The sequence below is a fragment of the Oryzias latipes genome, chromosome 21, assembly GCF_053564925.1.
Source record: "Oryzias latipes strain Hd-rR chromosome 21, Olatipes_Hd-rR_3.1".
Lineage (NCBI taxonomy): Eukaryota > Metazoa > Chordata > Actinopteri > Beloniformes > Adrianichthyidae > Oryzias > Oryzias latipes.
The window spans coordinates 35,301,767-35,326,316 of NC_136257.1; the positions used below are offsets into that span (position 1 = coordinate 35,301,767).

At 44.5% G+C, this 24,550-nt stretch overlaps 2 long non-coding RNA genes across 5 annotated transcripts in view; one reads left to right on the plus strand and one right to left on the minus strand.

Moving 5' to 3' along the window:
• Positions 1-9,309, plus strand: part of LOC144988903 (uncharacterized) — a 37,989-nt gene extending 28,680 nt beyond the window's left edge. For all 4 annotated transcript variants that reach the window (XR_013652980.1, XR_013652982.1, XR_013652981.1 and 1 more), the window contains one exon: positions 8,953-9,309. This is a non-coding gene — a long non-coding RNA (uncharacterized LOC144988903). The remainder of the gene's footprint in view (positions 1-8,952) is intronic.
• Positions 9,310-12,367: 3,058 nt separating this feature from the next.
• On the minus strand, positions 12,368-23,254 carry LOC111947102 (uncharacterized). Its single transcript, XR_002872919.2, has 5 exons — positions 15,818-23,254; positions 15,255-15,289; positions 14,631-14,788; positions 14,203-14,298; positions 12,368-12,839 (listed from the first exon to the last, which is right to left on the minus strand). It is a non-coding gene; the product is annotated as an uncharacterized LOC111947102 (long non-coding RNA).
• Between the last annotated feature and the right edge of the window lie 1,296 nt (positions 23,255-24,550).

A 24,550-nucleotide genomic window follows, 5' to 3' on the forward strand; every position in this document is an offset into this window, starting at 1 on the left:
GTCAATAAATGCAGTTTACCCCCCCCCCCCCCCACGCACACACACACACTTCCAGGACTGATCTGTCTTCAAAATCTCAACTCTTTGGCCCCCTGCTGGCTCGTTGGGGTCTATTTCTTTTTTTTTTCTTTTAACCTGTCCTGTCCAACAGCTGGGCAGACAGATGAGAGCTGAGGGCCTCTTGTGTTGGACATATTTTACTTAAACAACAGGGGTTATTAATCTTCATACAAACCAGAGATATGTCTGAATAAACCCCTTTGGTAATTGAGGCCAAACTTTATTAATTTCAATCATGTTTGAAAATCTTTGATGTTGGACCGGACGGAAAAGGAAAAAAGGGAAGAAGAGAGAGGGACGTTAGAGAGAGGGGGGGGGGTAGGAGGGTGATAATAGGAGGGGATAAGACCATGAAGCAGCATAAAGAAACAAGTTTACTGGTTGTTTATCATTACAGTAAGGTTCAAATGTAGTACAAAAAGGGCGGGGCCTGTCCACACACACACTCAAATGTTATCAACACACCTGCTAGCTGAAAAAAATGTCCACATGTCAACATGTACACAAAACAGATAGTGTTCACACGCATACTTATGCCTTCAAACCAACTAGTGTGAAATATTTCAGTCATTCAGTCATGCAAACTATTAGTGCAAAGGTGACCTAACACCTGTGCTCAGGTGAGTGTTCATGTTTTTCTAAAATGGACGGTGGAATGTGAAAAGAAGGAAGGAGAGTGCCCAGCCATCCCCACACCAAGACCCCCTGCCGCAGCAGCAGCCGGAACCCCCAACGCCACACGGGAACAGGCAGGGAACAACCGTCCCCCGGGCAACCCAGTCCGCCGCCCAGGCCAGGGCCAGCAGGACCGCCGCGAGGCCCCCAGAGCCAGAGAGCAGGGAGGCACGGGGGGAAAGGGAGCGCCGCCCCAGCCCAACCAGGAGAGCAGCCCCCCGCCGAGCCGGGAAAGCCCAACGCAGGGCCCCACCCGAGAAGGGTGCCCACAGCCCCAGACGAGCAGCCCATCACCACCCAGGAGTTCCGGGCATCCCCCCGCCCCAACCCCAGGTACGAGCCAGTACCCCCCAAGGGAGACCCGCTCCGCACTCCAGGCAGCCACCCACCCGGCCCACGGTTGATCCAGGGAGGAGCAAGGCAGGGGCCAGCCAACCCCCCAGCGACACGGACACCCCCGGCCCAGGTGTGATGTGAACACCCCCCCCCCCCCCCCCCGTGCGGAGAGAGCACCACCGCGCCCAGGAAACCGGCACCCAGGGGACACGGCCGTTTGCCAAGGGCCCCGTACCCCCACCAGGGAAGGGGTAAGGGACAGATGGTCCTAGGTCCCACCTTCCTTGCAAAACGTGTGTGCATGTATGTGTGTTTATGTTGGAATGTATATTTTGAAGGGGGAGGGGTGTGTGTACTAAGGGGGGTGCAGTTAAAATTGGCGGGTAGGACACTGAGGGGACATCTCCTGATTACTCACAGTGATATCCCCTCACCCCCCCTACCAAGGGCCCTACATTTCTAAGGTGCAAATAAAACCGAAAGAGGGGGGGCCCACTCAATACAGCAATGATGGGAGGGGGGACCACTGCCAAGTAGCGCCCCCCCCCCCCAAGGCGCATCGCAGGCTAAGCCCCCCACCTCTTCACCCTAATATGAGGTTATATGAGGAAGGGGGTAAGTTAGGGACAGCTGGTAGACTGTCCCCCGGTAGTCAAACAGCCGTCCCCCAGCCCCACCCCCCAGCATAGGGGTCCGGCCCCCCCAGACCAGGGGCCCCATCCCCGTTTTTTCTGACCCCGGCCCAGCACCACCCACCCCACACAGAGAGAGAGGAGCCAGAAAGCGCCAGCCCCCCGGAGCTTCCAGCATCGCGGCCATTTCCGCTTCTGGTCCGTCACCTGAAAACTACCGCCTACAGCTGGAACCATTCTTCGGCGACGTCGAAGCTTGTGGAGGGTTCCTGCTGCAATGTAGTCTACTGTTCCAGCAAGCTCCGAGGTATTATGATTCCGACCTCAGCAAGATTACCCTAATCGTAAACTCACTCCACAATAAAGCGCTGCAGTGGGCTCAGGCTTTCCTGGCCGCCAATCCTGTCACCCACCTATCATACGAGCGCTTCATTAATGAATTCAGGCTGGTTTTTGACCAACCCCGTAAGCAGGAGGAAGCCTCACGGAAGCTTCTCGCTCTTAAGCAGCGAAATCACTCAGTGAGCGACCACGTCATAGACTTCAGAATCCTGGCGGTGGAAGCCGCCTGGACGGATCCAGCATTAAGAGGGGTCTTCTATCCGTCTTTAAATGAAGCCATTAAAGACCACCTGTGTTCGCAGCCAGAAGCCCACTCTTTTGAGGAGCTCGTCATGGCAGCTCTCCGTTCGGACACCCGCTTACGTGAACGACAGCATGAAAGACTTCAGCCTCCACGCAGAAGTCCTGCTAATCCACCACAAGGTACGGCGGCACACATTTCTCCTATAATCCAATCTGAAACCTCTCGCAGTCAGACCGACGAGCCCATGCAGATTGGGCACTCCAAGCTTTCCGCAGAGGAGAGGCAGCGGCGCCGGATCGAAGGGGCCTGCTTTTACTGCGGAAAACCAGGACACCAGGTACACCAATGTAGCCTGCGTTTAAACTCCAAAACCCCCCACTAGAGGACAGGCTGCGGGCGGGTCATGTCATGTCATCTTCTAAAGATTTTCTCCTCATTCCTGTCAAGTTAAGTCATGCTTCTGAAACTCTGGATCTCCACGCCTTGATTGACTCCGGCGCTGAACAGAATTTTATTGATCACAGCCTAGTTACTCGCCTGTCCCTGCCTACCGAGTCCCTTCCTTCCCCTGTTAAAGCCGCTGGGTTGGAGGCTCAGCACCTTTCGGTTATTACTCACCGTACGGAACCGGTGTTATTAATTACTTCTAGTAATCATAGAGAACTCGCCCGATTCTTCGTAACTCATACCCCCCAGAACCCCATCATTCTGGGGTTCTCTTGGCTTCGTCAATCTGATTGGGTCCATCGTCGCATTATCGGTTGGAGCGAGTTCTGTCTCGCTAACTGTTTGCAATCCGCTGTTCCACCCGCTAATTCTGCCTCCATTAAATCTCCTGAAGAGATCGATCTGTCTAACATGCCTAGTTGCTACCACGATCTTCACACCGTCTTCAGTAAAGTTAAGGCCGGTACCTTACCTCCCCACCGGCCTTACGACTGTTCCATCACTTTATTGGATGGTGCTCCTCTCCCTAAGAGTAGGCTGTTCAATCTCTCTGGCCCCGAGAAAGCAGCTATGGAGGTTTACATCCAAGAGGCGCTTTACTCAGGGCACATTCGTCCTTCTTCCTCCCCTGTCGGCGCAGGGGTTTTTTTTGTCGAGAAGAAGGACAAAACCCTCCGACCATGCATTGACTATCGAGAACTAAATCAGATCACAGTTAAAGACAAGTACTCCCTTCCGCTCATCAGCTCTGTCTTTCATTCTATTCAGGAGGCCCGTATATTTTCCAAGCTTGACCTACGAAACGCTTATCATCTGGTTCGGGTCAAGGAGGGTGATGAATGGAAAACCGCTTTCAAAACTCCTCTCGGTCATTATGAGTATCTCGTCATGCCATTCGGGTTCACTAACGCTCCTGCCGTGTTCCAGCGCCTCATAAACGACGTCCTACGGGACTTTATCAACCGCTTCGTTTTTGTTTACCTTGATGACATACTGATCCACTCTAAACATCCTGATCACCACAGAAACCACGTTCGTCAGGTACTCCAACGATTGTCTGAAAATCAGCTTTTTGTCAAAGCCGAAAAATGCCAGTTTCACTCCACCGTCATCCCCTTCTTAGGGTACATCTTCGAGGCAGGTAGCATTCGACCCGACCCGCTAGAATCGAGGCCGTCTCCAAGTGGGAACCCCCTACTACTCGTAAGTAACTTCAGCAATTTTTGGGGTTCGCCAATTTCTACAGGCGGTTTATTAGAAATTACAGTGCCATCGCGGCTCCCCTTACGCAACTCACTTCCACTGCTCGGGCCTAGCAATGGAACACGGATGCCCAAAAAGCCTTTGATACTCTCAAGAACCTCTTCAGCACCGCCCCCATACTAATACAACCCGACCCAGCTAGACAATTCGTGGTCGAGGTCGACGCCTCCGACTCAGGCGTCGGGGCTGTATTATGTCAGCGGGAAGAGTCCTCCGGCAAATTAAAGCCCTGCGCTTTCTTTTCTAAGAAACTGTCTCCTGCTGAGCGCAACTATGATGTGGGCAACCGTGAACTACTCGCTATTAAATTAGCGCTGTAAGAGTGGCGTCACTGGCTGGAGGGTGCGGTTCATCCGTTTATTGTTTGGACTGAGCACAGGAACCTTTCATACCTTCGCTCCGCCAAGAGACTGAATCTACCGTCAAGCCCGCTGGTGCCTATTCTTTGATTGTTTCAATTTCACCATAACCTACAGACCAGGAAGCCGAAATATTAAGCCGGACGCCCTCTCACGGAAATACTGCTCCTCTGATGACCAGGACGGCACCACGACCCCCATCATTCTCTCCACTTGCATCGTTGGAAACGTCACCTGAGACATTGAAAATAAAGTGATGCAAGCTCAAGGTGAGGAACCCAATCACCCAGAACCGCCTGACGGAACTCTTTATTTACCCCGGTCTCTGAGGTCCGACGTCATCACCTGGGCCCACGCCTCACGTATTGCCTGTCACGGCGGGGTCACCAGGACTCTCTGCCTCCTCCGTCGGCGTTTTTTCTGGCCCTCCATGACTAAGGACGTTAAGGAGTATGTGTCTGCCTGTACCACCTGCGCCCGCTCCAAGACCTCCAACTCACCACCGTCTGGTTTCCTCCATCCGTTGTCCACTCCCGGGCGTCCCTGGTCCCACATTGCCCCGGACTTTGTGACCGGTCTCCCACCTTCTCAGAGAAACATGTTCGTTCTCACGGTCATAGACCGCTTGTCTAAATTTGTCCATTTTATCCCGCTCCCACAGTTGCCCACAGCCACTGAAACCACTGAGATCCTGGTCCAGCATGTGTTCCGTCACCATGGTATTCCCGTGGGCATTGTCAAGGATCGGGGCCCCCAGTTTTTCTCCAAGGTTTGGAAGGCCTTCTGTGGTGCCTTGGGGGCCACAGTCAGCCTGTCCTCAGGCTATCATCCCCAATCTAGCGGCCAAGCTGAAAGAGCTAACCAAGAGCTCGAAACATCACTACATTGTCTCGCCGACCGGAACTCCTCTGACTGGTCCAGGTATCTAGTTTGGGCTGAATACGCGCACAACACTCACCCCTCTTCCGCCACAGGCCTGTCCCCGTTCGAAGCTGCTCTGGGATTTTCACCACCTCTGTTCCCATCTCACGAATTGGACCTCGCTGTCCCCTCTGTACAAGACCATCTCCGTCGTTGTCAGAGCATCTGGCACCAGACCAGGGCGGCACTGCTTCACACTAGGGAGACCAACTGCCGTATGGCCAATCGTCATCGAGTGGTGGGTCCCTGCGTATCATCCCGGTCAGAAAGTCTGGTTGTCATCTCGAAATATCCCCATTCAGGCCACCTCTCGCAAGCTCGCTCCCCGCTTCATTGGTCCCTACATTGTGGACAAGATCATCAACCCCACCTGTGTCCGTCTCCGGCTCCCGGCAGCTCTCAAGGTCCATCCTACATTTCACATCTCCCAGATCAAACCTGTTGTTGACAGCGCGCTTTGCCCACCGTCCGCTTCCCCTCTGCCCACCCGGCTCATCGACGGCGCTCCAGCTTATACGGTCAGCCGGATTTTGGACGTCCGCCGCCGGGGTCGCGGCCACCAGTTCCTCGTGGATTGGGAGGGCTACGGACCAGAGGAACGCTCTTGGGTCTCCCGTTCCCTTATCCTGGACCCTGCCCTCATCTCCGCCTTTTATCGGGCCCACCCGGATCGGCGTCCCGGACTGCCTGGAGGCGGTTGTTGAGGGGGGGGGGTACTGCCATGGTGCCTGGCAGTCTCCTCCTCCATCCAGCTTGCCGCTGATGTTCCTGATTGCCACCAGCTGCCATCACTCTCCTCATCTCACCGAGTCGACTTCCGGCTCTCGGAGAAGACGCCACGCAGGCATAGAGCAGCTGCAGTTCTCAACTCTATTTACCGCATATTGAGAAAAGCAATTCCTAAACATGCCACCGAGAAGAAACTCGGTGTCTGAGGAATATGAGGACTTGAGGAAGACACTTGATTTTGTGCTGGAAGAGATCAAAGCTATGAAGATTGTTCACGGACAAATTCTGGATGCTGTCGGAGAGGTGAAGCAGGTCCGGGCTCTGCAGGAGCAGTGTTTCAACAGGATGGATATAATTGAAAAACGAATGGATGACCAAGAGCAGATCTCCAGATCTAACGACGTGATAATCACCGGATTGAAAATCAAACCCCGGTCATACGCGCATGCAGTGACCGCCGGGAACGGTGAGGAATCCGACGAGCAGGAGATGAGCTCTGTGGAAAAACAGGTGGAGGAGCTCCTAAAGTCCAATGGCATTTCTATGGACACCAACACTGTGGAGATCTGCAGACCGCTTCCCAGGAAAAAAGACACCTACAAACCAGCAATCCTCTTAAAGTTTGTCAATCGGAAACAGAAAGCAGCTTTATTGAAGCAAGGAAGAAATGTGAGGGGAACCAATGTTTTCATGAATGACAACCTCACGAAAAGGAATGCCGACATCGCCAGAAGAGCACGTTACTTGAAAAAGCAGGGGAAAATTCAAGGAACCTGGGTAAAAGACTGTAAATTTTATGCCACACTCTGTGGCTCCCCTGAGCAGTCCAAGGTTGTTCTTATCAGGAGCCTGCAAGATTTGGAAAAATATTTACCAACTACAGTCTTAACAAGAGATATGTGAAGATGCTGGTCTTACGAGATGAGGAGACGAACTCTACAATCCATGGCTTCTGAAAAAAACAAAACTTTTTCTTCAACAGTCACCCGCAACCACAACTCTCAGAGAGATCTGAATGGTGAGCAAACCGACCTTAAAATATTCAGTGATAATGACAAAAACCTTCAAGACATCGACCCTGATCAATTCTTTTCCACTGTTAATATGGACTGCAAATATTACAGCATAGATGACTTTAAAAACTCTGTTAACCCAGAAGAAAAACTGTCAATCATTCACTTTAACAGCAGAAGCATGTAGACATCAAGGACTATTTACAGAACATCGGGCATTCCTTTGATATCATAACCATATCTGAGACTTGGTTCAGCCGCGACAAGGACGCTGACTTTGAATTGGAGAACTATGAACTTAACTATGTGAACAGAGTAAACAAAAAAGGTGGAGGAGTCGCAATATATGTGGAAAAAAATATGAAGTTTATGGTAATTGATAAATTGTCTGTGGCAGTGGATAGAATACTGGAATGTCTTACAATTGAAATATGTAACAATTCAGGGAAAAATGTCATGATAAGCTGTGTTTAGAGGTCGCCAGGGTCAAGCTTAGAAGTGTTCAGTGACTGGATGGAAAAGATGTTTACCTCTCTAAATAACAAAATATTATACATCTGTGGAGACTTCAATATGGATCTGATAAACCCCAGCAAACATAAAGCCACCGACGACTTTATCAGCAGAATGTATGCTATGAGTTTCTATCCAACCATAACAAGACCCAGCAGAATCACTACTCAAAGTGCTACTCTCATTGATAAGATTTTTACAAATAATATAGAATACACTCATATAAGTGGACTAATGATATGTGACATAACTGATCATTTACCAGTTTTTGCACTATTTGACATCAAGGTGAAGACAAAGAAAATGATAAAAGAACCAGTCTATAAAAGGTTAAGAAATGAAAAAACCGTGAATGCTCTGAATAATGACTCATCCAGACAAAACTGGAACTCTGTGTACAGAGAGAAAGATGTCGATATCGCTTATAAATGTTATTTAGAAATATTTAGCTCACTTTACAATAAGAACTGTCCAATTTATAAATTCAAGAACAAATTTGCCAAATGCCCTTGGTTAACCACCGGTCTACAAAAATAACCTCTATAAAAAATTCTTAAAACAGAGGACAAGAGAAACTGAACAAAGATATAAGTCATATAAAAATAAACTAACTGAAATAACACGTTACAGTAAAAAAGTATACTTCAATAATCTACTGAATGAAAATAAATACAACGTAAAGCGAGTTTGGGAAATATTAAATAACATCGTTAAAAATGGGACAAAAAAGTGAACTTATCCAGATTACTTTACAGATGAGAAGGGTCAAAGCTATGACATCAATGTAGCAACAAACGGTCTCAATGATGACTTTGTAAACCTGGGTCCAGAGTTGGCAGCGGAAATTCCAAAATGCAAAACTAGCAAAGACAATAATCCACCCATCGAAAGGATGCCACACTCAATCTTTCTCTCTGATGTGAACGAAAATGAACTGATATCAATTGTGAATAATTTCAAGAGTAAAAACTCAAAACATTGTGAGGATATAGATATGAAGGTGGTGAAAAAAGTCATTCATAGTGTATCTAAGCCTCTAACATACATATGTAACTTATCATTACGAACTGGGAGATTCCCAAACCAAATGAAAATAGCCAAAGTGATTCCTATCTATAAGAGTGGAGACAAACACCAATTTACAAACTATGAATGAACTCAGTAGCGGATGGATCATATAAGCTTCCTTCTTCCCACTCCTTTTCAAGCAATAAATCAAACTCTACTTATACCTCAGTTAATGATCACTGTATTTAATTAAGCATATATGATTTAAGTGACATTTCTGCTTTGTTTTCTGTCTTTTTAATCTCTGCATTTCATCATTTCTGTAATGAGTTTGATAAATATGTGTAAATTCTTTATTGCTTTGACTACAATGCTTGAAATAAATCAATAAAATCAAATCTCTGCTGCAGCTTCATAAGGAGATCCAACGCCTCTACTCATCGCCAGTTTGTTACCCCTTATGGATCCAACCTCTCACGAGTGACGGCAGCGCGGACCTTTCATTCTACGCCTCAGGAGATCGGAAACCCTCGGCACCCGCTAACCGCTTCAAGACCCTCCAGCCTCGCCACAGCCACGTCTAGTCTGGACACTCTTCAAACCAACCATCTTCACCTCTGGAGAAAACAATAAATCCTTTCTCATCATCCACTTACCTGTCTTCCTTCTGGGTTGCAGCATCTGGGTTCCTCATCCTTGTGAAATCATGACACTTTTGAAGGAAACCGCTGTTTGGAAGATTTCCAGCGGAGATTTGGGCATGTCCTTTGTTTCTAATGAAGATGTCAGGAAGGTTGGAGGGCTGCACAGAGGAAGAGTGATCAGCATCCTCGCCTCACAGTGAGAAAACCCTGGTTCAAATCCCAGCTGACCCCCCCCCCGTATGGAACCTACATGTTCCCTGCATGCATGTGGGCCTTCCCTCCTCCTACAGTCCAAAAACACACTTCATGGGTTCATTGGTTACTCTAAATCATGCCTAGACGTGCATGTGTGTGTGTTCAATTCAATTCAATTCAATTTTATTTGTATAGCCCAAATTCACAACAGCCGTCGTCTCGATGGGCTTCATACCGGTAATTGTAAAGTAAACATGAACTCAAAAGGATCATGAATACATAGAATTCAACAGGAAAATACTAAAATGAACTAACTACACAGACAAAGCTAAACTGGACATCCATGCCCTTAGACCCTCCTTCACGGTGAGGAAAAACTAAAACTCAAAAAAACGGACTTTGGGAAAAAAAGCAGAAATCTCAAGGGGTGCCCACATGAAGGAGGGATCCTCCCCCAGGACGGAGAGGCGATTACCAGAACTCTTAGAGAAGAATTAACTTATCTAACCCTACAACTACATGTTTAAATAGTCCAGCATCATCCAGATGGGGTTGAGGGACGGGGGCGCCAGACGACCCAGAGGGGTGGGTCTACAACCAGGTGCAGGAGCAGAGAAGAAGTACATGTTCAGTTACAGAACCACAGACGAGTCAACTGGAATCTGGAGTCTCAGATGCAGGGATTCAGTTTCTCTATATGGTCATTCTGGTCAGGTTTAGTGGATAAATACAACCGTGTATCGTCTGCATGATGAAAATTGTGTTGTGGGAGTGATTGCGTGCTCTGGGCCAGACTGGCGACCTGCGCAATTCACCCAACAGAAGCCAAGACCGTTTCTGGCAACCTGAGCAACCCCAAAATGGATACAGCAGGTTTAGAAGATGGATGGATGGATGGATGGATGGATGGATGGATGGATGGATGGATGGATGGATGGATGGATGGATGGATGGATGGATGGATGGGTGGATGGAGATTTCTTGTCTGATCTTCTTGTCAAATATTTATAAATCAGCATTGAACAGAATCAGATTTAATTCAGTTTTATTCTGAAATGGTTTTGACTCAAATGTTCTCCAAATCCTTCAGGCGAAGCACAAACCCCCAGATAGAGATTTATTATTAATGGTGACACGGCTAAAAAAGATTATCTTCATAACAAGAATGTGTGAGACATGTGTGAGACGTGTGAGACATGTGAGACATGTGTGAAATGTGTGTGAGACATGTATAAGACACATGTGAGACATGTATAAGACACGTGTGAGAAATGTTTGAGACATGTGTGTGAGACGTGTGAGACATGTTTGAGACATGTATAAGACATGTATGTCATGTGTGAGACATGTTTGAGACATGTGAGAAATGTGTGAGACATGTGTGAGACATGTGTGAGACATGTGTGAGACATGGGAGACATGTGTGAGAAATGTGTGAGATGTGTGTGAGACATTTATAAGACACGTGTGAGACATGTGTGTGTCATGTGTGAGACATGTGTGAGACATGTGTGAGATGTGTGAGACATGTGTGAAATATGTGTGAGATGTGTGAGACATATGTGAAATATGTGTGTGTCATGTGTGCACTGTAAACCCGAATAAGTTCAGTGAACTCAAAATTTTTGAGGAAACAGATTACACAATAATTTTTTTTTTTTTTTTTTTTTTTTTTTAACTTGTCCTGTCCAACAGCTGGGCAGACAGATGAGAGCTGAGGGCCTCTTGGGTTGGACATATTTTACTTTAACAAGAGGGGTTATTAATCTTCAGACAAACCAAAGGTATGTCTGAATAAACCCCTTTTGTAATTGAGGCCAAACTTTATTAATTTCAAACATGTCTGAAAATCTTTGGTGTTGGACCGGACGGAAAAGGAAAGAGGGGAAGAAGAGAGAGGGACGTTAGAGAGAGGGGGGGTAGGGGGTGATAATAGGAGGGGAAGGGGGATAAGACCATGAAGCAGCATAAAGCAACAAGTTTACTGGTTGTTAATCATTATGGTAAGGTTCAAATGTAAAAAAAAACAAAAAAAAAAGGGCGGAGCCTGTCCACACACACACTCAAATGTTATAAACACACCTGTTAGTTGCAAAAATGTCCACCTGTCGACATGTACACAAAACAGATAGTGTTCACACACATACTTATGCCTTTAAACCAACTAGTGTGAAATATTTCAGTCATTCAGTCTGTTGAGCTAACACCTGTGCTCAGGTGAGTGTTTATGTTCTTCTAAAATGGATGGTGGAACGTGAAAAGAAGGAGGGAGAGTGCCCAGCCATCCCCACCCCAAGACCCCCACCGCACCAGCAGCGGCAGCCGGAATCCCCCCAACGCCACACGGGAACCGGCAGGGAACAACCGCCGCCCGGGCGACCAAGCCCGCCACCCAGGCCAGGGCCAGCAGGGCCGCCGCAAGGCCCCCAGAGCCAGAGAGCAGGGAGGCACGGAGGGAAAGAGGGCGCCGCCCCAGCCCAACCAGGAGAGCAGCCCCCCCGCCGCGCCGGGAGAACCCAACGCAGGGCCCCACCGGAGAAGGACGCCCACAGCCCCAGACGAGCACCCCACCACCACCCAGGAGTTCCGGGCATCCCCCCGCCCCAACCCCAGGTACGAGCCAGGACCCCCCAAGGGAGACCCACTCCGCACTCCAGGCAGCCATCCGCCCGGCATAATAATACATAATAATTTTTAAGTTGACTTACTTAAAAAGTATAAGTTATTTGAACTTAAAATCTTTGAGTTGAATAAAATAAAACAATTTAACTAAAAGTAAACAATAACTTTTTATTTAACTAACTTAAAGATTCTTACTTTACTAAACTAGAATATTTTGTTTTTATTGAACCTTAATACATTTGTTAATTAACTAAAAAACTTTAATATATCTCAACTCAAAATTAATCATTTGAAGTCTAAACTAAGCCTTTTTTATCCTTCTTAGTCAGGACCATTCTTACAAAAGAAAAACTGAGGCAGAATTGTAATTGCAAGTTTATTTTTAAACTACCTTACACAAGTACATTTGAACAACTTGTGGTACTAGAAAATATAAAACACTGCACAATTTGTGTTAAGAAAAAGTGCACAAGCCATAAAAAAAAAAAATCAGTCTTCAAGAAAAGCAAAAAATGAGCACTAATCTTTTTTACACCATTTCCTTATACAACTTTATAAAAAAGAGCATTCTTACATTTCAAGAAAAGCAAAAATGGTTTATTAGCCTTTTTTTTTTTTACTACACTTTTCCCACATAGAACTGTATTTTCTTAGGCTGCCCTTTCCCTACAAACATTAGCGATCAAAAATACCCATTTAGGAATGTCGCCTACCACAAGCTCATCTTCCACCACAACTGCTGTACTGAGCGGACAGAAATGCACTGAACTTGTATTGTTGTTGCTGACGGTCAGAATGCCAACAGAGGTGCTGTCTGCCTCTGGTGACGCTTTAATCTGCAAAGGAAAAAATACAGTGTAGTATTAAAGAGAGAGAATTGATCGTTTGAGGGAAGAAAACTTTATGCAAAAACTACAACCTGAAATTGACATTTTAAGAGAAGGTCAGAAATTACACATCAGGAAAATTATTAAAGTTGATTTAAATTAATGATTTCAAGGATTGCAGTCAAAGCAATAAAGAATTTAAACATTTATCAAACTCATTACAGAAATGATGAAATGCATAGATTAAAAAGACAGAAAATAAAACAAAAAATAAAAGCCACTTAAATCACATTTGCTTAATTCAATACAGTGATCTTTAACTAAAGTCACATAGAGATTGATTTATTGCTTGAAAAGGATCGGGAAGAACAGAGCTTATATAATACGAAATCAAATGAAATCAAAATAAGACTATATGTAAGAGTCCTCATGATTCCATAAGGCACTGTACACAAAAAAATAAACAAAAGCTTTTGTAACATGACAATCTGAAAACAGGATCACATTTATTTGCCCAAACCCCACCCCTCCCTCCACCTAACCAGTTTCACCAACATAACTCTCAGCTTGTGCTGGATGGTCAGTACCTTCCAGGACACGTCCAGGAATTCCATCCGACCCAGCTGCTTACCTAGTATTCACCCTCTGGAACTCTTTCCTGATGTCATGCTCTCACAGTTAGCACTCGTTACTCTCCACCAGGTTGTGTCTCTGTTATGGGGCAGTTTTTCAACTACAGCACAGAACATCTCCATAAAAATGACACAACCTGCTGGAAAGAATGTCACCTTCTTGCCAATGCAACTTAAGAGCAAAGATTCAGTTCAATTTTATTTATATAGTCCTATGTCACAACAAAAGTCGTCTCCATGGGCTTCATACCGGCAATTGTACAAGAACATGAAATCATAATACATTAGGTATTGGCTAAACTAAACAGACTAAACTAAACTGGGCATCCCTGCCATTAGACCCTCTTACACAGTTAGGAAAAACTCCTTTAAAAAAAAAAATAAATAAAAAAAGACTCCTCCCCCAGGACGGACAGGCGATGTTCCAGAACTCTTAGAGAAGAATTACATTTTCTAGTTCAACAACTGAATTTTTAAAGTCCAGCGGATTGGCGTCATCCAGATGAAATAGGGGACGGCTGTGGGCCCCAGACGAGCCAGAGGCGAGGTCCACGGTCAGGTACAGGAGCACAGATGAGCTGGAGTGCAATATTTTAGGAGACTATGTGCTTTACCTCACAACATTGCTTTGGCATGACTTTCTGGTTAAGTTATATTACCCACACAGCTGGAGTATCAACCAGCACACTGTCACTGGTAGTATTTAGTGAAAAAAACATTATCCATCATAAAGTACCTACATTCCAAACTTTGAAGAACTGTGGGTCCTCCTCACGTTTGTATATGGGAAGCCAGTACAGGACAGGAGTATGTTTCAAATCCGCAGTCTGCTCTTGCTGCACAGAGACAAATACAAATTAATATGGCAAACATATTTCAAATGACTGCACCCTTTGGTCTGGCTCAGATCAGTTCATCTAGTCTTTAATTATCTTAAAATTGTACAGTTATTTCAAAAATACACCAAACATAAGATGACATTACATTCATATTTACAAATGCATTGGGATCAACGTTGATGTTTTTTTCTCCAGTGAAGCAAACATTTACAATCATTCACTGAATTAGAAACACTCAGTAATGAATTAATATGAATCAATCCAAGTCAGCCCCTTCTTTTAGCTATACTAATGCATAATGTTGATCATGCCATGCAGTTACACCTCACCTGTTTATCATAGAGGTGCAGAATGTCGCATAGAGCCTTCCGGTTCGTGCTGCCTTCTGTCTCAACAAGATCAGCATCCGTGGCGTCTGTCTGTCCAGGTCAAAATAAAACTGTTTTCGCAGGTTGACATTTGTGATGCGATGAAACTCAGCTCACATCTACAAAAAAAAATAAATTAAAATGTTAAACACAATTTAAAGCTTTTTCAAGCTACTGGTAGCTTGGAAAAACTGCTGCATTTTACAATAGCCTCAATACTCTGTCCACAATATGTAATCTAGGATGCATATTAATATTTTATGGATGTTTTAGGAAGAGACAAAACTGTTATATTAAAATATTTGACATTGTGAAACACAAATCACAACCAAACCAGGGGCCAAAATACCGTTTTTTGAGTCTTAAGCAAACTATATCATACATTTAGTACTTTAACTCGAGCCCAATTCAGGACAAAGTTATAACTGCTACATAACATTAACTTAAGGTAGGTTGGACATTTTTACTTATTCATAATTAATTTAATTTGTCAATAAGGTCAAATGTTCTCCAGGAGGATTCATTGGACTGAGAGCTGCCCGTGTCTTAAATATTGCAGCCATGTTAACTACAATCCAAACTTACCTCCGCTCTTATTTTTCAAACGCACCGCCGGTTCACTAAAAATAAGATACGAGAACAAGTTAGCGTAAGGCAGCTAGCTTAGCCCACATTTGCATTTATTAGGTTACTACGTGAAATACAAGTTACAGAAAAACATAACGATTACCAAATCACAGAGCCTGTGGTAAAAAGTAGTAGAAAAAAAAGGCAATTCCCACCGAGTCGTATATGTGGCTGTGGCAGCCGCTCTGCCAGAGCTAGCGGTTAGCTAGTAGTAACGGTTAGCTAGTAGTAACGGTTAGATAATTTAAAATGTGCGCCAACCAACTCGGTAAACGTAAAACTTGAAACTTTGCCCCAACAACTTCTTTTATCCACAAGCAATAATTCTCTGATGACATGATACTGCAAAACATACATAATTGTTTATTCAGAACAAATATTATTCGAAGATACATACAAACTCGTGGAGCACGTCATGAATACAAAGGATATACTAGAAGGAACATCAAAAGAAGCAACAAATATATAATACAGAGGCGAAAGTCATAAAATATAATAAAAAATAAAATAATACGACTTACCTAGACGTATGTGCGTTATCAACTTGGGCCAGTTGACACTCGCATCAGACCTCCGCCATCTTGAAGACTTCTGTGGCTGAGTTCACGTTCATGGGCGTACGTTATGACGTCATCACGTCTCATTACTCATAAGTTTTGACTCCAAGGTTTCATTTACTCAAAATGTTTCAGTCCAATAAAGATATAACTGTGGCAAAAGTTGAATCGGCTTATAGGTTTTAAGCTGACTCAACTCGTTTGTTACTTTTGAGTTCAGTGATTATAAAACTTTTGAGCTCATTGGACTATTCGGGTTTACAGTGTGAGACATGTGTGAGAAATGTGTGAGACATGTGTGAGAAATGTGTGAGATGTGTGTGAGACATGTATAAGACACGTGTGAGACATGTGTGTGTCATGTGTGAGACATGTGTGAGACATGTGTGAGAAAAGTTGACATCTGTAAGATGTGTGTGAGACATGTATAAAACACATGTGAGACATGAATAAGACACGTGTGAGAAATGTGTGAGACAAGTGTGAGATGTGTGTGAGACATGTATAAGACACGTGTGAGAAATGTGTGTCATGTGTGAGACATGTGTGACGTGTGAGAAAAGTTGACATGTGTGAGATGTGTGTGAGACATGTATAAGACACATGTGAGACATGAATAAGACACGTGTGAGAAATGTGTGAGACAAGTGTGAGATGTGTGTGAGACGTGTGAGACATGTTTGAGACATGTATAAGACATGTGTGTCATGTGTGAGACATGTTTGAGACGTGTGAGAAATGTGTGAGACATGTGTGTGTCATGTGTGAGAAATGTGTGAGACTTGTGAGACATGTGTGAGAAAGGTTGACATGTCTGATACATGTGTGAGACATGTTTATGAGACATGTGTGAGAAATGTGTGAGACATGTTTATGAGACATTTGTTTCTGCGCTTTCCTTCCTCGTTGCTGCGTTTTCCTTCCTCGTTGCTGCGCTTTCCTTCCTCATTGCTGTGTTTTCCGTCTTTGTTTTTTAGGTTGTACGTCCTTGTTTCTGCATTTTCCTTCCTCATTGCTCCGTTTTTTCTTCCTCGCCTGCTTTTTCCTTCGTCTTTGCTGCGCTTTCGTTCCTCGTTGCTGCGTTTACCGTCCTTGTTGCTGTGTTTTCTGTCTTTGTTGCTGCTTTTTCCTTCGTCGTTGCTGCGCTTTCGTTCCTTATTGCTGTGTTTACTGTCTTTGTTGCTGTGTTTTCTGTCTTTGTTGCTGCTTTTTCCTTCGTCGTTGCTGCGCTTTCGTTCCTTATTGCTGTGTTTTCTGTCTTTGTTGCTCCTTTTTTCTTACTCCTTGCTGTGTTTTCTGTCTTTGTTGCTGCGTTTTTCTTTCCTCATTGCTGTGTTTTCTGTCTTTGTTGCTGCGTTTTTCTTCCTCATTGCTGTGTTTTCTGTCTTTGTTGCTGCGTTTTTCTTCCTCATTGCTGTGTTTTCTGTCTTTGTTGCTGCGTTATACTTCCTTGTTGCTGCGTTTTCCTTTCTCATTGCTGCATTTTCCTTCTTTGTTGCCGTGTTTACCGACTTTGTTGCTCCTTTTTTCTTACTAGTTGCTGTGTTTTCTGTCTTTGTTGCTGCGTTTGCCTTCCTCGTTGCTGTGTTTTCTGTCTTTGTTGCTGCGTTTTCCTTCCTCGTTGCTGCGTTTTCCTTCCTCATTGCTGTGTTTTTTGTCTTTGTTGCTGCGTTTTCCTTCCTCGTTGCTGCGTTTTCCTTCCTCATTGCTGTGTTTTTTGTCTTTGTTGCTGCGTTTTACTTCCTTGTTGCTGCGTTTTCCTTTCTCATTGCTGCGTTTTTCTTCTTTGTTGCCGTGTTTACTGTCTTTGTTGCTGTGTTTTCTGTCTTTGTTGCTGCTTTTTCCTTCGTCGTTGCTGCGCTTTCGTTCCTTATTGCTGTGTTTTCTGTCTTTGTTGCTCCTTTTTTCTTACTCCTTGCTGTGTTTTCTGTCTTTGTTGCTGCGTTTTTCTTTCCTCATTGCTGTGTTTTCTGTCTTTGTTGCTGCGTTTTTCTTCCTCATTGCTGTGTTTTCTGTCTTTGTTGCTGCGTTTTTCTTCCTCATTGCTGTGTTTTCTGTCTTTGTTGCTGCGTTATACTTCCTTGTTGCTGCGTTTTCCTTTCTCATTGCTGCATTTTCCTTCTTTGTTGCCGTGTTTACCGACTTTGTTGCTCCTTTTTTCTTACTAGTTGCTGTGTTTTCTGTCTTTGTTGCTGCGTTTGCCTTCCTCGTTGCTGTGTTTTCTGTCTTTGTTGCTGCGTTTTCCTTCCTCGTTGCTGCGTTTTCCTTCCTCATTGCTGTGTTTTTTGTCTTTGTTGCTGCGTTTTCCTTCCTCGTTGCTGCGTTTTCCTTCCTCATTGCTGTGTTTTTTGTCTTTGTTGCTGCGTTTTACTTCCTTGTTGCTGCGTTTTCCTTTCTCATTGCTGCGTTTTTCTTCTTTGTTGCCGTGTTTACTGTCTTTGTTGCTGTGTTTTCTGTCTTTGTTGCTGCTTTTTCCTTCGTCGTTGCTGCGCTTTCGTTCCTTATTGCTGTGTTTTCTGTCTTTGTTGATGCGTTTTCCTTCCTCGTTGCTGCGTTTTCCTTTCTCATTGCTGCGATTTCCGTCTTTGTTGCCGTGTTTACCGTCTTTGTTGCTCCTTTTTTCTTACTCCTTGCTGTGTTTTCTGTCTTTGTTGCTGCGTTTTTCTTTCCTCATTGCTGTGTTTTCTGTCTTTGTTGCTGCGTTTTTCTTCCTCATTGCTGTGTTTTCTGTCTTTGTTGCTGCGTTTTTCTTCCTCATTGCTGTGTTTTCTGTCTTTGTTGCTGCGTTATACTTCCTTGTTGCTGCGTTTTCCTTTCTCATTGCTGCATTTTCCTTCTTTGTTGCCGTGTTTACCGACTTTGTTGCTCCTTTTTTCTTACTAGTTGCTGTGTTTTCTGTCTTTGTTGCTGCGTTTGCCTTCCTCGTTGCTGTGTTTTCTGTCTTTGTTGCTGCGTTTTCCTTCCTCGTTGCTGCGTTTTCCTTCCTCATTGCTGTGTTTTTTGTCTTTGTTGCTGCGTTTTCCTTCCTCGTTGCTGCGTTTTCCTTCCTCATTGCTGTGTTTTTTGTCTTTGTTGCTGCGTTTTACTTCCTTGTTGCTGCGTTTTCCTTTCTCATTGCTGCGTTTTTCTTCTTTGTTGCCGTGTTTACTGTCTTTGTTGCTCATTTTTTCGTACTCGTTGCTGTGTTTTCTGTTTTTGCTGCTGCGTTTTCCTTCATCATTGCTGTTCTTTTTGTCTTTGTTTATGCGCTTTCCTTCCTCTTGCTGCGTTTTCCTTCCTCATTGCTATGTTTTCATTCTTTGTTGCTGCGTTTACCGTCCTTGTTGCTGTGTTTTCCGTCTTTGTTTTTTAGGTTGTACGTCCTTGTTTCTGCATTTTCCTTCCTCATTGCTCCGTTTTTCCTTCCTCGCCTGCTTTTTCCTTCATCGTTGCTTCGCTTTCGTTCCTCGTTGCTGCGCTTTCGTTCCGCGTTGCTGCGTTTTCTGTCTTTGTTGCTGCGTTTTCCTTCCTCGTTGCTGCGTTTTCTTTCCGCATTGCTGCGTTTTCTGTCTTTGTTGCTGCTTTTTCCTTCGTCGTTGTTGCGCTTTCGTTCTTCGTTGCTGCGTGTTTTTTCCGCGTTGCTGCGTTTTCTGTCTTTGTTGCTGCATTTTACTTCCTCATTGCTGTGTTTTCTGTCTTTGTTGCTGCGTTTTCCTTCTTGTTGCTGTGTTTTCCTTCTTTGTTGCCGTGTTTACCGACTTTGTTGTTTCTTTTTTCTTACTCGTTTCTGTGTTTTCTGTCTTTGTTGCTGCGTTTTTCTTCCTCATTGCTGTGTTTTCTGTCTTTGTTGCTGCGTTTTTCTTCCTCAGTGCTGTGTTTTCTGTCTTTGTTGCTCCTTTTTTCTTACTAGTTGCTGTGTTTTCTGTCTTTGTTTCTGCGTTTTCCTTCCTCGTTGCTGCGTTTTCTTTCGGCATTGCTGCGTTTTCTGTCTTTGTTGCTCCTTTTTTCTTACTCGTTGCTTTGTTTTCTGTCATTGTTGCTGGGTTTTACATCCTTGTTCCTGTGTTTTTTCCCTCGTTGCTGCGTTTTCTGTCTTTGTTGCTGCTTTTTCCTTCGTCGTTGCTGCGCTTTCGTTCCTCGTTGTTACGTTTTTGTTCCTCATTGCTGTGTTTTCTGTCTTTGTTGATGCGTTTTCTATCCTCATTGGTGTGTTTTCTGTCTTTGTTGCTGCGTTTTCCTTCCTCGTTGCTGCGTTTTCCTTTCTCATTGCTGCGATTTCCTTCTTTGTTGCCGTGTTTACCGTCTTTGTTGCTCCTTTTTTCTTACTCCTTGCTGTGTTTTCTGTCTTTGTTGCTGCGTTTTTCTTCCTCATTGCTGTGTTTTCTGTCTTTTTTGCTGCGTTTTTCTTCCTCATTGCTGTGTTTTCTGTCTTTGTTGCTGCGTTTGCCTTCCTCGTTGCTGTGTTTTCTGTCTTTGTTGCTGCGTTTTCCTTCCTCGTTGCTGCGTTTTCCTTACTCATTGCTGTGTTTTTTGTCTTTGTTGCTGCGTTTTCCTCCTTGTTGCTGCGTTTTCCTTTCTCATTGCTGTGTTTTTTGTCTTTGTTGCTGCGTTTTACTTCCTTGTTGCTGCGTTTTCCTTTCTCATTGCTGCGTCTTCTGTCTTTGTTGCCGTGTTTACCGACTTTGTTGCTCCTTTTTTCTTACTAGTTGCTGTGTTTTCTGTCTTTGTTGCTCCGTTTGCCTTCCTAGTTGCTGTGTTTTCTGTCTTTGTTGCTGCGTTTTCCTTCCTCGTTGCTGCGTTTTCCTTCCTCATTGCTGTGTTTTTTGTCTTTGTTGCTGCGTTTTCCTCCTTGTTGCTGCGTTTTCCTTTCTCATTGCTGTGTTTTTTGTCTTTGTTGCTGCGTTTTACTTCCTTGTTGCTGCGTTTTCCTTTCTCATTGCTGCATTTTCCTTCTTTGTTGCCGTGTTTACCGACTTTGTTGCTCCTTTTTTCTTACTAGTTGCTGTGTTTTCTGTCTTTGTTGCTGCGTTTGCCTTCCTCGTTGCTGTGTTTTCTGTCTTTGTTGCTGCGTTTTCCTTCCTCGTTGCTGCGTTTTCCTTCCTCATTGCTGTGTTTTTTGTCTTTGTTGCTGCGTTTTCCTTCCTCGTTGCTGCGTTTTCCTTCCTCATTGCTGTGTTTTTTGTCTTTGTTGCTGCGTTTTACTTCCTTGTTGCTGCGTTTTCCTTTCTCATTGCTGCGTTTTTCTTCTTTGTTGCCGTGTTTACTGTCTTTGTTGCTCATTTTTTCGTACTCGTTGCTGTGTTTTCTGTTTTTGCTGCTGCGTTTTCCTTCATCATTGCTGTTCTTTTTGTCTTTGTTTATGCGCTTTCCTTCCTCTTGCTGCGTTTTCCTTCCTCATTGCTATGTTTTCATTCTTTGTTGCTGCGTTTACCGTCCTTGTTGCTGTGTTTTCCGTCTTTGTTTTTTAGGTTGTACGTCCTTGTTTCTGCATTTTCCTTCCTCATTGCTCCGTTTTTCCTTCCTCGCCTGCTTTTTCCTTCATCGTTGCTTCGCTTTCGTTCCTCGTTGCTGCGCTTTCGTTCCGCGTTGCTGCGTTTTCTGTCTTTGTTGCTGCGTTTTCCTTCCTCGTTGCTGCGTTTTCTTTCCGCATTGCTGCGTTTTCTGTCTTTGTTGCTGCTTTTTCCTTCGTCGTTGTTGCGCTTTCGTTCTTCGTTGCTGCGTGTTTTTTCCGCGTTGCTGCGTTTTCTGTCTTTGTTGCTGCATTTTACTTCCTCATTGCTGTGTTTTCTGTCTTTGTTGCTGCGTTTTCCTTCTTGTTGCTGTGTTTTCCTTCTTTGTTGCCGTGTTTACCGACTTTGTTGTTTCTTTTTTCTTACTCGTTTCTGTGTTTTCTGTCTTTGTTGCTGCGTTTTTCTTCCTCATTGCTGTGTTTTCTGTCTTTGTTGCTGCGTTTTTCTTCCTCAGTGCTGTGTTTTCTGTCTTTGTTGCTCCTTTTTTCTTACTAGTTGCTGTGTTTTCTGTCTTTGTTTCTGCGTTTTCCTTCCTCGTTGCTGCGTTTTCTTTCGGCATTGCTGCGTTTTCTGTCTTTGTTGCTCCTTTTTTCTTACTCGTTGCTTTGTTTTCTGTCATTGTTGCTGGGTTTTACATCCTTGTTCCTGTGTTTTTTCCCTCGTTGCTGCGTTTTCTGTCTTTGTTGCTGCTTTTTCCTTCGTCGTTGCTGCGCTTTCGTTCCTCGTTGTTACGTTTTTGTTCCTCATTGCTGTGTTTTCTGTCTTTGTTGATGCGTTTTCTATCCTCATTGGTGTGTTTTCTGTCTTTGTTGCTGCGTTTTCCTTCCTCGTTGCTGCGTTTTCCTTTCTCATTGCTGCGATTTCCTTCTTTGTTGCCGTGTTTACCGTCTTTGTTGCTCCTTTTTTCTTACTCCTTGCTGTGTTTTCTGTCTTTGTTGCTGCGTTTTTCTTCCTCATTGCTGTGTTTTCTGTCTTTTTTGCTGCGTTTTTCTTCCTCATTGCTGTGTTTTCTGTCTTTGTTGCTGCGTTTGCCTTCCTCGTTGCTGTGTTTTCTGTCTTTGTTGCTGCGTTTTCCTTCCTCGTTGCTGCGTTTTCCTTACTCATTGCTGTGTTTTTTGTCTTTGTTGCAGCGTTTTCCTCCTTGTTGCTGCGTTTTCCTTTCTCATTGCTGTGTTTTTTGTCTTTGTTGCTGCGTTTTACTTCCTTGTTGCTGCGTTTTCCTTTCTCATTGCTGCGTCTTCTGTCTTTGTTGCCGTGTTTACCGACTTTGTTGCTCCTTTTTTCTTACTAGTTGCTGTGTTTTCTGTCTTTGTTGCTCCGTTTGCCTTCCTAGTTGCTGTGTTTTCTGTCTTTGTTGCTGCGTTTTCCTTCCTCGTTGCTGCGTTTTCCTTCCTCATTGCTGTGTTTTTTGTCTTTGTTGCTGCGTTTTCCTCCTTGTTGCTGCGTTTTCCTTTCTCATTGCTGTGTTTTTTGTCTTTGTTGCTGCGTTTTCCTTCCTTGTTGCTGCGTTTTCCTTTCTCATTGCTGCGTTTTTCTTCTTTGTTGCTGTGTTTTCCGTCTTTGTTGCTGCGTTTACATTATTGTTGCTGTGTTTTCCATCTTTGTTTTTTTAGGTTGTACGTCCTTGTTTCTGCATTTTCCTTCCTCATTGCTCCGTTTTTCCTTCCTCGCCTGCTTTTTCCTTCGTCGTTTCTGCGTTTTCGTTCCTCGTTGCTGCGTTTTCTTTCCGCGTTGCTGTGTTTTCTGTCTTTGTTACTGCGTTTTCCTTCCTCGTTGCTGCGTTTTCTTTCCGCATTGCTGCGTTTTCTGTCTTTGTTGCTCCTTTTTTCTTACTCGTTGCTGTGTTTTCTGTCTTTGTTGCTGCGTTTGCCTTCCTCGTTGCTGTGTTTTCTGTCTTTGTTGCTGCGTTTTCCTTCCTCATTTGTCCGTTTTTCCTTCCTCGCCTGCTTTTTCCTTCGTCGTTGCTGCGTTTTCGTTCCTCGTTGCTGCGTTTTCTTTCCGCGTTGCTGTGTTTTCTGTCTTTGTTGCTGCGTTTGCCTTCCTCGTTGCTGTGTTTTCTGTCTTTGTTGCTGCGTTTTCCTTCCTCATTGCTGTGTTTTCTCTCTTTGTTGCTGCGTTTTCCTTCCTTGTTGCTCCGTTTTCCTTCCTCATTTGTCCGTTTTTCCTTCCTCGCCTGCTTTTTCCTTCGTCGTTGCTGCGTTTTCGTTCCTCGTTGCTGCGTTTTCTTTCCGCGTTGCTGTGTTTTCTGTCTTTGTTGCTGCGTTTGCCTTCCTCGTTGATGTGTTTTCTGTCTTTGTTGCTGCGTTTTCCTTCCTCATTGCTGTGTTTTCTGTCTTTGTTGCTGCGTTTTCCTTCCTTGTTGCTGCGTTTTCCTTTCTCATTGCTGCGTTTTCCTTCTTTTTTGCCGTGTTTACCAACTTTGTTGCTCATTTTTTCGTACTCGTTGCTGTGTTTTCTGTTTTTGTTGCTGCGTTTTCCTTCCTCATTGCTGTGTTTTCCGTCTTTGTTGCTGCGTTTACGTTCTTGTTGCTGTGTTTTCCGTCTTTGTTTTTTAGGTTGTACGTCCTTGTTTCTGCATTTTCCTTCCTCATTGCTCCGTTTTTCCTTCCTCACCTGCTTTTTCCTTCGTCGTTGCTGCGTTTTTGTTCCTAGTTGCTGCGTTTTCTTTCCGCGTTGCTGTGTTTTCTGTCTTTGTTGCTGCGTTTTCCTTCGTCATTTGTCCGTTTTTCCTTCCTCGCCTGCTTTTTCCTTCGTCGTTGCTGCGTTTTCGTTCCTCGTTGCTGCGTTTTCTTTCCGCGTTGCTGTGTTTTCTGTCTTTGTTGCTGCGTTTGCCTTCCTCGTTGCTGTGTTTTCTGTCTTTGTTGCTGCGTTTTCCTTCCTCATTGCTGTGTTTTCTCTCTTTGTTGCTGCGTTTTCCTTCCTTGTTGCTCCGTTTTCCTTCCTCATTTGTCCGTTTTTCCTTCCTCGCCTGCTTTTTCCTTCGTCGTTGCTGCGTTTTCGTTCCTCGTTGCTGCGTTTTCTTTCCGCGTTGCTGTGTTTTCTGTCTTTGTTGCTGCGTTTGCCTTCCTCGTTGATGTGTTTTCTGTCTTTGTTGCTGCGTTTTCCTTCCTCATTGCTGTGTTTTCTGTCTTTGTTGCTGCGTTTTCCTTCCTTGTTGCTGCGTTTTCCTTTCTCATTGCTGCGTTTTCCTTCTTTTTTGCCGTGTTTA